Genomic DNA, 15,627 nt, shown 5'->3' with positions numbered 1-15,627 from the left:
GATAAAGTCATGGAGGTTGGGTCCATGGAGTGCTATTAGCCAGGGGGTAGAAATGGTGTCCATGGCCTCTGTTTGTGGAAGGCTGGAGATGGATGGCACGAGACAAATGGCTTGGTCATTGTCTTTGGTCCATTCCCTCCAGGGTACCTAGTGTTGGCCGCTGTCAGCAGACAGGCTACTGGGCTATATGGACCTTTGGTCTGACCCAGTACGGCCATTCTAAGCTCAGGGCTCAGGGTCGGGGGTCTCACTGGACCACCTTGATTTTCATGCAAACCTGCTCCTGGGTGGCCAGGCTGGCAGCTATCCTGTCCTAGACGGCCACTTTCCTGTACCTAGTGCGGAGGTCGTGGATGAGGTCCACGATGTCTGCACTAGACCAGGCTGGTGCCTGTCTTTTGCGGACCTGGGCAGGCTCCCGGGAGCCGCCAGCCTGGTCCCGGGAAGAGGCGGAGGGCTGGGTGGCAGCGGGTGGGTGGCTGGCTCGAGCCGTGCCAGGTGCAGGGTCTGCTGGCTGGGTGCTGGTAGGCTTGCACCTGGCATGGGCATCCTAGCCATTCCGTGCCCCTTTAAGGGCTCTGGGGCCAGGAGCGGGGCAGAAGAGTTTCCTTGGTGGTGCCCAGAGTGGCCAGCAGGGCAAGCTGGGGAGGGCTAGCCTCCCACTAGTTCGAATTAAGTGGCTACACAGCCTTTAATTCGAACTACTTAATTCGAACTAGGCGTTAGTCCTCGTGGAATGAGGTTTACCTAGTTCGAATTAAGCGCTCCGCTAGTTCGAATTAAGTTAGAACTAGCGGTTTGCTAGTGTAGCGCCTATCAAAGTTAATTCAAACTAACATCTGTTAGTTCGAATTAACTTTGTAGTGTAGACATACCCTTAGACACCCTTTTAGATATCTGAAAACTGCTATCATGTCCCCCTCAATCTTCTCTTTTCTAAACTAAGCAAACCCAATTCCTTCAGTCTTCCCTCATAGGTCATGTTCTCTAGACCTTTAATCATTCTCATTGCTCTTCTCTGGACCCTCTCCAATTTCTCCACATTTTTCTTGAAATGCGGTGCCCAGAACTGGACACAATACTCCAACTGAGGCCTAACCAGCGCAGAGTAGAGCAAAAGAATGACTTCTCATGTCTTGCTCACAACACACCTGTTAATGCATCCCAGAATCATGTTTGCTTTCTTTGCAACAGCATCACACTGCTGACTCATATTCAACTTGTGGTCCACTATAACCCCTAGATCCCTTTCTGCCATACTCCCTCCCAGACAGTCGCGTCCCATTCTGTATGTATGAAACTGATTGTTCCTTCCTAAATGGAGCCTTTGCAGTTGTCTTTATTAAACTTCATCCTATTTACCTCAGACCATTTCTCCAATTTGTCCAGGTCATTTTGAATTATGATCCTATCCTCCAGATTAGTCGCAACCCCTCCCAGCTTGGTATCATCTGCAAACTTAATAAGCGTACTTTCTATACCAATATCTAAATCATTGATGAAGATATTGAACAGAGCTGGTCCCAAAACAGACCCCTGCGGAACCCCCTTGTTATACCTTTCCAGCAGGATTGTGAACCATTAATAACTACTCTGAGTACAGTTATCCAGCCAGTTATGCACCCACCTTATAATAGCCCCATCTAAGTTGTATTTACCTAGTTTATTGATAAGAATATCATGCGAGACTGTATCAAACGCCTTACTAAAGTCTAGGTATACCGCATCCACTGCTTCTTCCCTATCCACAAGACTCGTTATCCTATTAAAGAAAGCTATCAGATTGGTTTGACATGATTTGTTGTTTACAAATCCATGCTGGCTGTTCCCTATCACCTTGCCACATTCCAAGTGTTTACAGATGATTTCCTTAATTACTTTCTCCATTATCTTCCCTGGCACAGAAGTTAAACTAACTGTTCTGTAGTTTCCTGGGTTGTTCTTATTTCCCTTTTTATAAATGGGCACTATATTTGCTCTTTTCCAGTCTTCTGGAATCTCTCCTGTCTCCCATGATTTTCCAAAGATGATAGCTAGAGGCTCAGATATCTCCTGTATCAGCTCCTTGAGTATTCTAGGATGCATTTAATCAGGCCCTGGTGATTTGCAGGCATCTAACTTTTCTAGGTGATTTTTTATTTGTTCTTTTTTTATTTTACCTTCTAAACCTCCCCCCTTCCCACTAGCATTCACTATGTTAGGCATTCCTACAGACTTCTCGGTGAAGACCGAAACGAAGAAGTCATTGAACATCTCTGCCATTTCCAAGTTTCCTGTTACTGTTTCTCCCTCCTCACTGACCAGTGGGCCTACCCTCTCGTTGGTCTTCCTCTTGCTTCTAATGTATTTATAAAAAGTCTTCTTGTTTCCCTTTATTCCCGTAGCTAGTTTGAGCTCATTCTGTGCCTTTGACTTTCTAGTCTTGCCCCTGAAGAGGGGCTATTAAAGACAACTAGATGCACAGGAAGACACAGGGGAGCTACACTCACTGTAGCAATTGGGAAGAAGGAATAGAGAGAGATGGGAAAAGGGTTTATTATCCAACCAGTCAGGGTCTGAAGATCTAAGCAAATAAAAGATTTGGGAATTGGGAGAGCTTCAAATCTTTTTTTTTACATTGTTTTGTTCTTTATTTGCAAACCATTTTTCCCTTGAAAGATGATGAAGGAAGCCAAGTGACTCTTGGGAGATACATACTAATGTGCTCCTGTGGAAGAGCACCTCTACTGGCTGTTTTCTCGACTGGAGGCTCAGTGGTGAAAGCAGTAGCCAAGAGCTGGTGAGGGGAGGAAAGCTTGTTTTAAATTTTCTGTATGTACATGCTAAGAAGAAGGTTTTCTTTAGAGATGCTTGTGAAACCTCCATCAAATAGAGAGAGCATAAGAGAGAATTGGCTTTTCTCATACTCATGGCTGGCAGGAAGCAAGGGATGCCTATATCCATAGATAGTTCATGTTGGCTTTTAAGGCAGCATGAGTTTGCCCATGCTTAAGAAACTGGCTTCTGTTTTATAGCCAGAAGTGGATAACAAGACTCTGTGTGTGTGTATGTGAGAGAGAGAGAGAGAGAGAGGTACCATTGGATCCAAAATAAAGTGAGACAGATTACAAGACATTTTCAGATGAGTTTCCACATCATTTCACTGACACATCTCCATCTCCAGCTGAGTCCAAAAAAATTGCCATTCCTCTCTCACTTTTTTTTGCATGATGTTGTTGTCCCTCTTCCTGTCTAGTCATAATTTTCACCAAAAACAACATGTGAGGATGAGTTTTACTTAGAATATACCCTGTGGCTTAAGCACATGGTTTGTTATATTGCTGTTAGCAGTCAGAGACTGCCAGCCTTACCTAACAGAATAACAGATAGAGAGCAAGAATAACAGCTCCCTTGTCTTTCAGTCTATTAATAGTGGAACCATTAATATTGCAAGAGGACTGGTAATAAGAATATTTTTAAGGGTGAGGGGGGATATTAACAATAAATGAACTTATATTGTTAAAAGGATTGTTACAGCATAAATGAAATGCTTTGGGAAATACTTTGTTTACTGAACAGACATATTGCTAGCCATTGTTGTTTTTATTATTATACTATTCTTTTGTAATGTTTATTCACTTTTTCCCCCTTAGCATCTGTGTCCAAAAAATACATGGGAACATCTGACCTCGGAATATATTTATTTAACATCACAAAGCTTTTCCATGGCAACAAGCCTTGTCAAGCTGTCCCAATCATGGTAATGATAGATTTCTGAGCAGTTCCCAAACAAATATGGTTCTAATAGGGAAATTAAATAAAAATAAAGGCTTTTCAAAAGTAACATGTAATTCTGAACACTTGTGCACATTTCTTTCTATACAGAGGTAGGGCAAAGGTGGAAGAGTTAAAAAATGAAGTCAAATGTAGTTTTCCATTGATTCCAATAGGGTTAGGATTAGGATTAGGATTGGGGCAGGGCCTTTATAGTCATAAAACAATTAAAAGTTAAGGCTTTATCTTGCATCCTTTGCTTGCATGACTAAACCTTGCTTCTCTAAATCAATAGAACTACTCTTCTGAAGACAGAATGGTGGCTTGCAAATCTTCATTGGACCTCTTTGAAGATAATTTGTACACCCCAAATTCTCAAACAAAGTCAAGGAATGCGGGATCTGGGCATCTTGGTAGAGCATCAGTTAATGAGGGGTGTCTGTGAACCATCCTCTCTCACACTAGGATGTATCTTACCCCTCAGAGTCCCATTGAAGCTGGAGGAACTGTCTGCCAGAGTAAGGACTGCTCACTATGGGTATGTCTACACTTGCCCCCTATTTCGAACTATGGAGACAAATGAAGCATACCAAAGTTGCTAATGAAGTGCAGGATTTAAATATACCGCACTTGATTAGCATATTTGTGTCCGGTCACCATTTTAAAAAGCCAGTAGCCTGAATTAACTCGCCACGTATAGACGCGGTAGTCTGATCCAAAACCTTTCCCTCAAATTAACTGTTACTCCTCATTGTATCTCATCTACTGAATGGTCAGCTGACAGCAAATGATCTGCCATTTGTTGTATCCTAACTACCACAACACCCAACTGTGATACTCTTTTATCCCTACCGTGCATCTTTGTTCTTATTTCTTCCTAATACCTTCTTTCCCAAAATGCTCTCCCTTCCTCCCCTTTCTACTCTCATTTACATGCTTTAGTCATGTTAAATAATCTCCAGGACTTTGGCCAGCCTGTGTCCTCCTCACCTTACCAAAAACTTTCCTTAAAACACACCTCTCCACACTGCCTTTTTTTCATCATTTATAACGCTGCCTCTCTGATTCTCTTGACTCATTGTCCAATGTCTGGGCAGAGGGGTTGCCTTATAGTAAGCAAACCAAGCAGTGCCACCTGTTGTTGAAGTTGCCTAACATTTATTTCCCTTTATAAGAACTTGTTTTCAGTTGCTTATAACTTTGCCAAACTTAAATCTTTTGGGCTTCCCTGACAGTTGTCTGAGGCTGAATTTTTCTGGAAAGATTCAACTAGAAGAGACCAGACATTTTTGAGAATGAGGCCACAGAAGATACCTTGTTTTGCCCATATTAAAAAAAAATTCTCACACCATTTTGTTGAAATGGTCTGCCATCTCCATGCTTGTGATCTGGAATGGCGTCTATTGGTGTTGCTGGGGATGTGCCATCTGCCACTCACGTTGAATATTCACCCAATCCACATTTTATTTTCTAGAGATTTCATCTGTACTGATTTTGCTCACCATAAATTGCGCCTCTTAGCAGTTAAATTTGGTGTGGTACAGGACAATAGAATGGAAAGCAACTTGGCTGTCTTTCCAGTGCTCTCAGTATTCCCCTACTACTGACTAGGTATTAAAGAGGAGCAATAGTAAGTGACCTGACTGGAATGTAGAAGAGTGAGAAATGAGTTGGAAAAGAAAAGGGAGAGAGGAGAAAAATTCAGGTTGCACAGGATGTGACAGATTGAAGGGTATTTTGGGTCTAATTATAAACTTCGGGTTTTTTTGTGAACACCATTTTAACTCTAGCCTTCATGTAACCTTCAATTTTGTACCCTCCATATTGATTTGAAGTACCCCAGGAATATTTTTTTAAACATCTGATCCTGAGAAGGACAGCATGTTCTGGACACTGTAAACTCATGGGTTTCCACTAGAATAGGGCCATTCATTTTGCTCGTCTCTCAGCTATCTCTCCACATCCACAAGAACAATGACCTCTCCAGATCAAAAATTGCTGGGAGAAAGAGTTACATTTCTGCAGTCTAGGCACATGCGCAAGAAAGAGTGACTACTTTTCCAAGTAGGAGGCCATTCCATCATCACATGCAGAAGACCAGGACAAGTGAAAAGTTGTCTGGCCCAAGGATTGGGACCAAACACAAGACTCACTTATAGAGATCAGACTGAGGGAACTGTGTTCCTAAGATCTGCAACCATAGTGCTGTATAAGAGTAAAAATGTTTGTGGATAATTATTTCTTTGTCAAGCATGTGGTCTTTTGTTGTCTATCTAGAGGTTAATCGAGAAACCACAATAATGTCAACTCTAGGGTGAAAGCGTCTAAGCAGCTAGGGACTCAGGAAGGCTGGAAGTGATTCTAGGGCAGTGGTTCTTAACCTGGGAGTAATTGCCTCTTGAGGGGTAATTTGGCATATGTCAGGGGGTAATACGTTTAAAATACAATAGGTGTTCAATTTTGTTCAACACAATGTATGAGAAAACAAAATACATTAAAAATGATTAATCGTAATTTTCTTTTTGTCTATTGCCATTTTAAAAAGGCAGAGAGGTAATTTTGGTTTATTGGCTAAGCATAAGGGGTAACAGTGCCAAAGAGGTTAAGAACTAGGGATGTAATAGTGTAGTCGATTAACTGGTTAATCAATAAGCAAAAGCATATAGGTTAATACTATAGATGACACGCATTTTCCTCCCACCACCCTTGCCAGCAAATTTTTTAGCAGGCTGGACAGCAGCCCGACTCAGTTCTGGCTCATGCCAGATCTAGAACCTATCCCGGCTGCACCTCTGCATTTAAAGTGTATTAAGAGCCGGGCAGGCAGCCCGGCTCAGTTCCAGCTCACACCTGGTCCAGGAGCTCAGACCTCCCTTAGACCGGGGCTGCTGCTACCCTGTGCTGTTAACTTATCCACAAGAGGAGCTGGTTTTTAAACTGGCTCCCCCTGTCGACCAGCGCCCTCCTGGCACTCCACGCTGCCTCTGATACAGTGGTGGCTGGCCCCACACCCGGGGACTATAGAATACTCAACTAACCAATAAAAATTCATGGGGTTACTCGACTATTCAGTTAACCAATATTTAGCATTCCTATTAAGAACCACTGTTCTAGGGTCTACACAGTCAGATTGTAGGATCCCATTATCATGAAAGGTGTCAAACATGGCGTCTGTACTTGGGAGAGTGCCTTTAGGACTCTGTATCTGGGTCACTGATCCTAGTTCTGATTGGATTAGAAGCACATCCATCTCAGTGGTTGGGTCCTGTCAATAGACCAGTGTCCAGCCTGTTTTGTGATACAAAACACCATAATTCTGGCATTATCATGCAAGCACCGTGTTAGGTGTTGAGCAGACACCTAGCAAAAGACTTGTCCCAAAGATTATTAATCAGAGATGTAATTCCCACAAACACTTACAGTTATGAGCAGTCCCAGTTAATGGAACAACTCAGACTATGTCTAATCTTTGGGCTTATTTCAGAAGAAGCTTTTCTGGAAGAGATCTTCCAAAAAAAATTCTTCAGAAAGAGAGCATCCATGCTGCCAAAGTGCATCAAAAAAATCGATCTACTTTTTCAAAAGATAGTGTTCACATTTATTGGATGCTCTCTTGCATTTAAGTTGTGATTACTATGGACAGAGTGGCCACCAGGGCACCTGTGCTTTTTCTTGGAGGCCTCTTCTTTTGAAAAAAATCCCCTCTTCCCTGTCCTCACACACCTTTTCCCGAAAGAGCTCTTTCAGAAAAGGCGTTCTTCCCTGTAGAAAGAGGTTTACCACTGTCAGAAAACCTCCTCTGTTCTTTCAATTTTTTTTGAAAGAATGCAATTGCGGTGTTCATGTAACTGAAGTTTTTTTGGAAAAACTACCATTTTTCCAAAAAAAACCCTCTGTAGTGCAGACATACCCTCACATGAGTTATGCATGTATAAAATAGGTTGCAGGATTTGGGCCTAAGTTAAGACAAGTTGCAATAATTGTGTATAACAAACAAATGGAGGAAGGGAGGGACGGGGCAAGCCTAACAGTGAAAGGAACATATGGTTACAGGGGCTGTCTAAAATGAATGATGTCATAAACAGGGTTTTAGAATCAGGTATGTTGGGGTGGGGGGCAGGAAATCAGGATTCCACTAAGGTAAGACTCTTATTCCCATTCATGCAAAAGCCCTTTTACGTTGCTATGACAAAGTAAAGGAACCTTTAACATGGATGAAACTGACGCTGCTAGTGGCAAAAGGGTGTTAATGTGAGAATCAGGTCTACGGCACATTTGCAAAAATAATAACAATAATAAGAAAGAAAGAAAGAAAGAAAGAAAGAAAGGTTTCTTTACTGGCACAGAGGCAGAGTTGTCTCTAAGTAGAAATGTTTTCAAAGTTTTCCATGAGGCACTGGATATGCTGTATGTACAGTAAAAGAAAACAACAGCTAGTAATGTTTGGTCAGAGGACTAGCCATATCTGAAGAGAGACAAATTAGTTGCCAAAAACTACTGTGTATATATGGCAAAGGTTAAAATAGCTTGGAAGGCTTTGCTTCTGAAGCTGTTCCATTTTATAATGTGATTTATTAGTCATGTTCTATCCATTTAGCATTTCCCTAAAAGTGAAACAGACATCACCACATTAGGCTCTGAAAGTAAAAAAGGATAATTAACTAAAACAACTAAAATGCTTTCATAATTATTTTTCAAAGGGATTATTACAGGATATGTGTTTCTTAAAGCACAATCAAAGCCTTTTATTATGAAATAATTTTTTTAACACACACACGCATAAAGACACACACAATGCTTCAATATAGGTCAGCTTCTCATTCCACTGAGGTCATCTCCACATTTTTGAAAGCTCTGTGGAGGGATAATTCTCTCTGCCTACATCTCTGGACACAAGAGGGGCCAAGCATCTCAGTTTGAATTAGGGATAAGTAAGCCTCACGGAGACTGAGGTTTTGTGAGCCTCTGGAACTATTTGCATTGTATAAACTCACTTCAAGTTCATAAATCCTGCAACTTTTTTCAAAGTCAATTACAAAACAATATCAATAAAACAATTCAAGCAACCACCACCATCACCACCACCAACAAAACCCTGTAAGGAATTATTTCAGCATTCTGCGTAATTTGCCAACTGCTTCATTAGAATTTTCCAGTCTCCAGTCCACTGCCCCTTTCCCTCCTCAATTTATCCTAAACATTATTAGGTTCCCATTCTATGTTAATTTGATTCATAACTTTGGAACTCACTTGCATACTATGGATTCAAATTAGGCAAAACAAGTATACCCATCCCTACTTAAATGGTCAACTTGCAGCTGGGTGTTGTTGCACTGTCTATGGGAAGGCATGTGAAATCCAACTTCCGAATCTTCATGTTCAGCTGTCAAACAGATAATCCCATATCTTAGGGCTATGCTATTTTCCAAATAATTAATAATTTTGCATTTAACATATTTGAGCTGAGAATCTAAAAGTGCTTTGAAATATATTGATTAAACCAGGAGTGGGCAATAATTTTTGCAAGGGGACCACTTCATGAATTTTGGTACTTGGTCAGAGGCCGGCTCCAGACCCCTGGAAGGGGTGAGGCGTTGGGTGGAAGGGGTGGGGCTTGGGGCTACAGGGAGAGAGAAAGAGAGAGTGAGTGTGAAAGTGAGACACTATATGTGTAAGAGAAGGACTTTGCGACACAGATTGAGTGTGTGGGGCACAGAGACTAGGAAGTTTCTGAGAGAAGCCACACACTGTCTCTTTAAGATAGGGAAAACAGTCCTGCTCTGTCGTCTCCTCCCTCTCCTACTCTGTAAAGATGGGGTTGCGGGTAGACTGTGTGGCTGTGACTAGACTGGCCAGTTTTTCCAGAAAATCAGCCGCTTTTCCGGAAAAACTTGCCAGCTGTCTACACTGGCCGCCTGAATTTCCGCAAAAGCACTGACTTCCTACTGTAAGAAATCAGTGCTTCTTGCAGAAATACTATTCTGCTCCCATTCAGGCAAAAGTCCCTTTTGCGCAAAGCTTTTGCGCAAAAGGGCCAGTGTAGACAGCTCAGATTTGTTTTCCACAAAAAAGCCCCCATCGCAAAAATGACGATCGGGGCTTTTTTGCGAAAAAGCGCGTCTAGGTTGTCTCAGACGTTTTTCCACAAAAAGTGCTTTTGTGGAAAAGCGTCTGTGCCAATCTAGACGCTCTATTCCAAAAATGCTTTTAACGGAAAACTTTTCCGTTCAAAGCATTTCCGGAAAATCATGCCAATCTAGACGCAGCCTGTGTGTGTAAGAGAGAGAGAGAAAGAGACCATGAGCAGTGTTCCCTCTAAACTGCCAGGCAGCACACCTTCACAGGTTAATTAATCAGCCCCGCCCAGTCAATCAGCTCCTTGCATGGAGCCCTGAGCTGCTGCTGACTGGGTAGGGTGATTAATCACCCGTGAAGCTGTGCTGCTGGCAGCATAGAGGGAACCCTGACCATGAGCACTGAAATCTTAGAAATAGTGCACTGCCTCTTTAGACAGGCACTCTTCTGAGTCATTTACCATCCATGCTTCAGACTGGAGCAGCTGAAGAAATGGGGTATAGGGTTAGGGGAACACCCTGACTTCAGTACTCCCCATTCCCCTTCCTGCGCAGCTAGCAGGAAAATCCTGTGAGCAGCTTGGGGATGGAGCAAGATGAGGGGAGGGGCAGCTGAACACATGCTGCCAGCTGTAAGTATGCATACTGTGCTAATCAGTGGGGCAGGCTAAAGAGAAATGTTTGGTGACCTGGATCCGGCCTGGGGCCTGATGTGGTAGGTAAAAGCATTAACCCCATTTTGCAGACTGAGACAAAGAGGGGTTATGTAACTTGTCCAAGGTCAAGAAGCAAGTTATTGTCAAAAGTTGTATTTGTTCCTGGGTTACTTGACACCTAAGGCTGTTGTCCTATCATCACATAACTATTCTGCAGTCCATTCTTAGTTCAAAGTAACTTGCAACTTCTGAGAAATACAGACTTTACTCCTTTGGTCTCCTTTCCAATGAGAATATATAGAAAAGCAATCCGATTCTAACTGGGACAATCATTTGTTTGTGCTGGAATACCAAAGCCATAATAGTTAAACCAAAAGATTGTTTCACAGTAGATTATTTCCGGTAACGTTTCCAAAAAATGTTCTATATCACACACAAGTCAAAGTTCATGTAATTCCATTGGTGGACCCTCATTATCACCAGTAATTTGGCTACGAAAAGGGGCTGGAGCATTTTGTGGCATGTTGCATGAATGTCAGTGAAGAAAAAAGAGTATGACTCAATTGATGTCTCTTCAGTTGAGGTGGCTTGTGCATATCACATATTCCACCTAAGGGGTGGAATATCTTTTCTGCCTGACAGGGCCTTCATTTCAACAAACTTCAAGGCAGTAGAAACCACATCTGCGGTGCTGAGAGCTAAAAATTCACTTGGTCGAGTAGATCCATCCAAGTACGGCATAATTTCTGTATCCTGATTTGGAACATGGAAAAATCTGGAGAAGCTAAATTTCCATACTAAGCATAGGTGCTAAGTCACTGAATGAACCACTCTTTATCCATGACTGGGATGCTTAAGTGCTACTTCAATACAATATATAAATCAAAATAAATAAAGGGGCTGCATATAAGCATTATCCAAACACATAACAAAAAGACAAAAGTCATAATATGGAGGTGGTAGTGGATAGTATGCTGTTGGAAGTGACATCATTCAGCTGAGTCATAAAACCTGGGTCCTGACTGCCTTTACCTTTGGTACAAATGGGCCTCAAGATCTTTAATAACCCCAGGCAGAGTTAGTCCCAGAGCCCTACTAATAAACTTTGGGTTCATCTGTTCTCCCTACCTAAATTTCCCCTGCAATTCAGCCAGATCCCAAACTCATTATGTCCTACCCTAAATTACTGTGCAGAACTGCTGTCCTTACTAAAGTTTCTCCAATAAAAGCCAGCCTTTGCCTACAAGTGCAATTGTGAATTATCCAATATACAGCAACAAATCCCTTTTCAAAGCAGGTAGTGAGCACCATCCTAGCTCCTAAGGAGATTCAGGTAGCAGCGTTCTCAGTGGGACTGGGAGAATGCTGCTGCCCTTGCTACTTGGCTGTAGGGTTGCCAGAGGGTCTCCCCAATAATACCGAACACACAGGTTAACATTTGTAGAGTAAAAAAAAAAAAAACACCCACACCGAACACACATCCTATAGGGCTACTACCAAGAGCCACCAAGCTGGGAACAAAGGGGAAGGCAGCAGAGCCTGCTCTGCGAAGCTCCCAGCCACTCCCCGCACCCAGCTTCTGCACACAACCACGGGCTCCCGAGGTGAGGCCGCAATCGGTGCTGGGAGCCTGTGCAGAAGCTGGGCGGGGGGAGTGGCTGGGAGTCCCAGCCACTCCCCCTGCCTCCGCCAGGCTTTTGCACATTACCACAGGCTCCCAATGCCGATCACCACCCTGCCTCTCAGCCACTCCTCCCGCCCCCACCAAACTTCCATCTGGTGCCCAGCCGGAAAAACAGAAAATACTGGACATTGCACATCTGGTATTTTCTGATTTTTTTTACCAGACAGAGGGCACAAAAACGGTACTGTCGGATAGAAAACCGGACACCTGGCAACCTATTTGGCTGGGGAGGTGGCATCTGAAGCAGAATGCCCAGCTCAGAAGTGGATGGAGCAGCAGCTGCACAGTCTTAGCGGGGCTCAGTTCTAGAGTGGGACAGGAGGGAGCTTGGGGGAGCCAATCCTGACCCGGTCCCCCACCTTCAGCTGTGGCCTGACTGGGAGGGTGAGGAGCTCTCAGTCAAACCTCCTCTCCCTGCAAGCCTCCCAGGTCAGCCTCCTGCCAGCAGGGGCTGCCCTGTCGGGTTGCTGGGCAGGCAACGGCAGCAGCTGGGAGGTTTCTCTTCTGCAGCCCCAGTTACCAACCCCAGCTGGCCCAGAGGGGGGTCTGAATTGGAGGGAGGCAGGAACCTGGTGGGGCAAACAGGTTCTCAGCTGCTCACACAGGCAGCCACTGAACTCCGACCCAGCAGTAGCTGCTGCTTCTCCCGCTTTAGGAGCCAGGTACAGGGGTAACTGGGCAAGCGGGTAGAATCAGGGGTGCAAGAGGAAGAAGCCCTGGGAAAAGCAGGGGGGAAGCTGGTAACTCGGGGAGCTGAGGTATCTAGGAGCACTTGGGGGGGGGGGTGAATGTTTTGGCAGTTCTGGCCCAGGCAGCTGGGGCATTTGGGAGGAAGACACGTGGTGTGTGTGGAAGCTGGGAGAGGAGAAAGCCTTGTGCACGGGGGCGAGCTGCAAAGGGGGCATTTCAGTGACAAGGCAAGGCGGGGGCGGGGAGGAAAGGGAGCCCAGGGGAGGAAGAGGAGAGTCCCTGGTGGTGGCCAAAGCACGAGGCAGAAGCGTGGCGGTGTGGAAGGGAGGGGAGAATGGGATTTGGAGGCTGGAACTGGGATTGCTGGGAGCCTCATGGCACGGGGGTGGGCGGGTATTTTCTCCCTCCCCCACCTCTGTAGATACAGTTGCTTCGCTGTTTCTCGGCGTGAGACCCTTTGCAGAGGGAGGGCTTAGGCGCAAAGTTCCCGTCTGCTTCCAAACTCCCAAGTGTTCAGGGAAGTTCCGAGCTGAGCTTGAACTTGAGCCCGAACTTGAGTTTCTGGGGTCAGACCAGCTACCTCCAGACTCAGAGGGTTTGGGGTAAAATACAGGACTATGTAGCACTTTAAAGACTAACAAGATGGTTTATTAGATGATGAGCTTTCGTGGGCCAGACCCACTTCCTCAGATCAAAAAAGGGTTTGGGGTCAGAGCTTTGGCCTGAGATCGTCTCTGCACATCCATGCTGTTACCTGCCCCTTCCTGCTCTGACCTTATTATAGAGAATAGTTTATCCCTGCCCCTAAATGACCTCACCCTCGTCTCTGAAGCCCATGTGAGATTTTTGCTAGGGAAAGCCTATTTGTGTGTACTGGCAGAATGTCTGTCTCTTTTACCCTGTGATCTTTCCTTGTGCTGCCCTCTGGCTCTGTGAGTACAGGGAATTCCTTCTAACCTGGCAGAGGGTCTTCTGTGTTACTGCTATACATATGTACTCCTGCTGTTGTCTAACGTAGGAGGTGCTGTTATGTCTGTTTCCCATCTGGCTTCAGCAGGAGCAGGTCCTATAATGTTTTCAAGCATTCATAAAGAGGAGATGTACTGAACTGCAATTGCATGTTTAATCTCAAAGTAACTGAGCATGTTGCTGCATTCCAAAGCATAGGCTGGATATAGATTTATGTATGTTTTGTTATAGAATTCCTACAGATTGGATCTCTGTATTGACATTTTCTTTGCTCGTGCTTCATAAAAATGGAATTGTTCTGTTTTCTTGTTTTTGCCACTTGTCTATAAATACAGACCTTGAGTAGTTGTACTGAAGCTATTTGATAACATTTAAAAATAGATAAACAATGAGGATGAATGCAGTTGGATTATTAACATTCAAAAAACAAACAAAAATATATCTGTCCATTATCCTGTTGATGAATCTGGCCTGATGCCTCTCAATCTCCACCAGTGTCAGATGGCAGAAGAGGAATGTTTTTGAAAACTGCCCAATGTGCACAGCACTGAACTGGAAATGCTAGTCAGTAACAGCCCATTATCCAGATGAGAAGCAAATTAAGCATAGAAATGCTCTGCTGAAGTAATGTAAAGGTTGAAATGCAAAGCAGCAAATGCAAGAGAAATTTGAGCCGACACGCCATAGTATAAACCCGGGCCTGTTGCACCAAAGTCTCAATGCATATATTTTTTTACATTACATCAGGGTACTCATGATGTATGTAGAGAATGGCAATGCTACAATGTCCAGGGAAAATCAGGCTGAATTAAATGGAATAAGATGCAAAATTCTGTGCTTTCCTTGGCTGATAATTTAAATGATTGAGTCTTAAATCTGATGGCCCTTCATCCATTAGAATCCAAGCATGCTTATGACATTTACTAAAAATAGGGCTTAAGCGAGATTTAAATGTTGCTTTGGGCATAGGGATTAATTTTATCCCCTTGTCCTGACCAAAAAGTACTCAACTGGAAGGTGAGATGAGTTTTGCTGAATATCCTCTTCCCATGAAACACTTTATCTATCCTTGCAATGGAAGCACTTAGGATTCTAACATGGCAGACAAGACACAACCAAACTACCAGACAATTTATGGCAGAAAGTTAAGGAGAATACTTTATTGAACTGAATCTTCACAGGGAATTCAGGCAGAATATAAATATGTAATTTACTCTTAATTAGGACACAGGGTTTAACACTGACTCATACAAAATAAAAATATTGTGAGATTTTTTAATTATGACAGCAAGATCTTGATTTTAATTTGCATCCAAGAGATGGCATCTGCAGACAAAGGAATATCTTAACTTTTAAAGTTATTTTTAATATAATTTTGTACATTTTATTTGCTTTGTTTTTAAAAATTAATAGTGCAAGATGATGCCAGACATAGACAAACTACATATTTACCAGATGAAATATTTAGATATACGTAATACATCATACAGCATCAAATGTGAAGCAGTCTATATTTTGCATTTTTACTTGTGTACTGATAATGTGTCTTAGTGATGGATGTGACATAGGTTTGTGTACATGTACAGTGCTGCATCACACTCTACTACACCAATGAGAGATTTCTTCCATCAGCACAGTTAATCCATGAGAGGCAGTAGCCAAGTCAATAAGGGTATCTCTACACTAGCTCGTTAATTCGAGCTAGGTAGGCAAATGAGGCAACCGGAGTTGCAAATGAAGCCCGGGATTTAAATATCCTGGGCTTTATTTGCATGTTCCCATCCAGTCGCCACTTTGAAAT

At 43.4% G+C, this 15,627-nt stretch overlaps 1 long non-coding RNA gene across 1 annotated transcript in view; it reads left to right on the top strand.

Moving 5' to 3' along the window:
• The first annotated feature begins 12,196 nt into the window (after positions 1–12,196).
• LOC112545496 (uncharacterized) overlaps positions 12,197–15,627 on the top strand; it is a 63,117-nt gene continuing 59,686 nt past the window's right edge. The window contains exon 1 of the long non-coding RNA XR_012895958.1: positions 12,197–12,829. This is a non-coding gene — a long non-coding RNA (uncharacterized LOC112545496). The remainder of the gene's footprint in view (positions 12,830–15,627) is intronic.

Source organism: Pelodiscus sinensis, chromosome 1 (assembly GCF_049634645.1).
Source record: "Pelodiscus sinensis isolate JC-2024 chromosome 1, ASM4963464v1, whole genome shotgun sequence".
Lineage (NCBI taxonomy): Eukaryota > Metazoa > Chordata > Testudines > Trionychidae > Pelodiscus > Pelodiscus sinensis.
The sequence above is the reverse complement of the archived record's forward strand: the minus strand, read 5'-3'. Positions and strand labels throughout refer to the sequence as shown.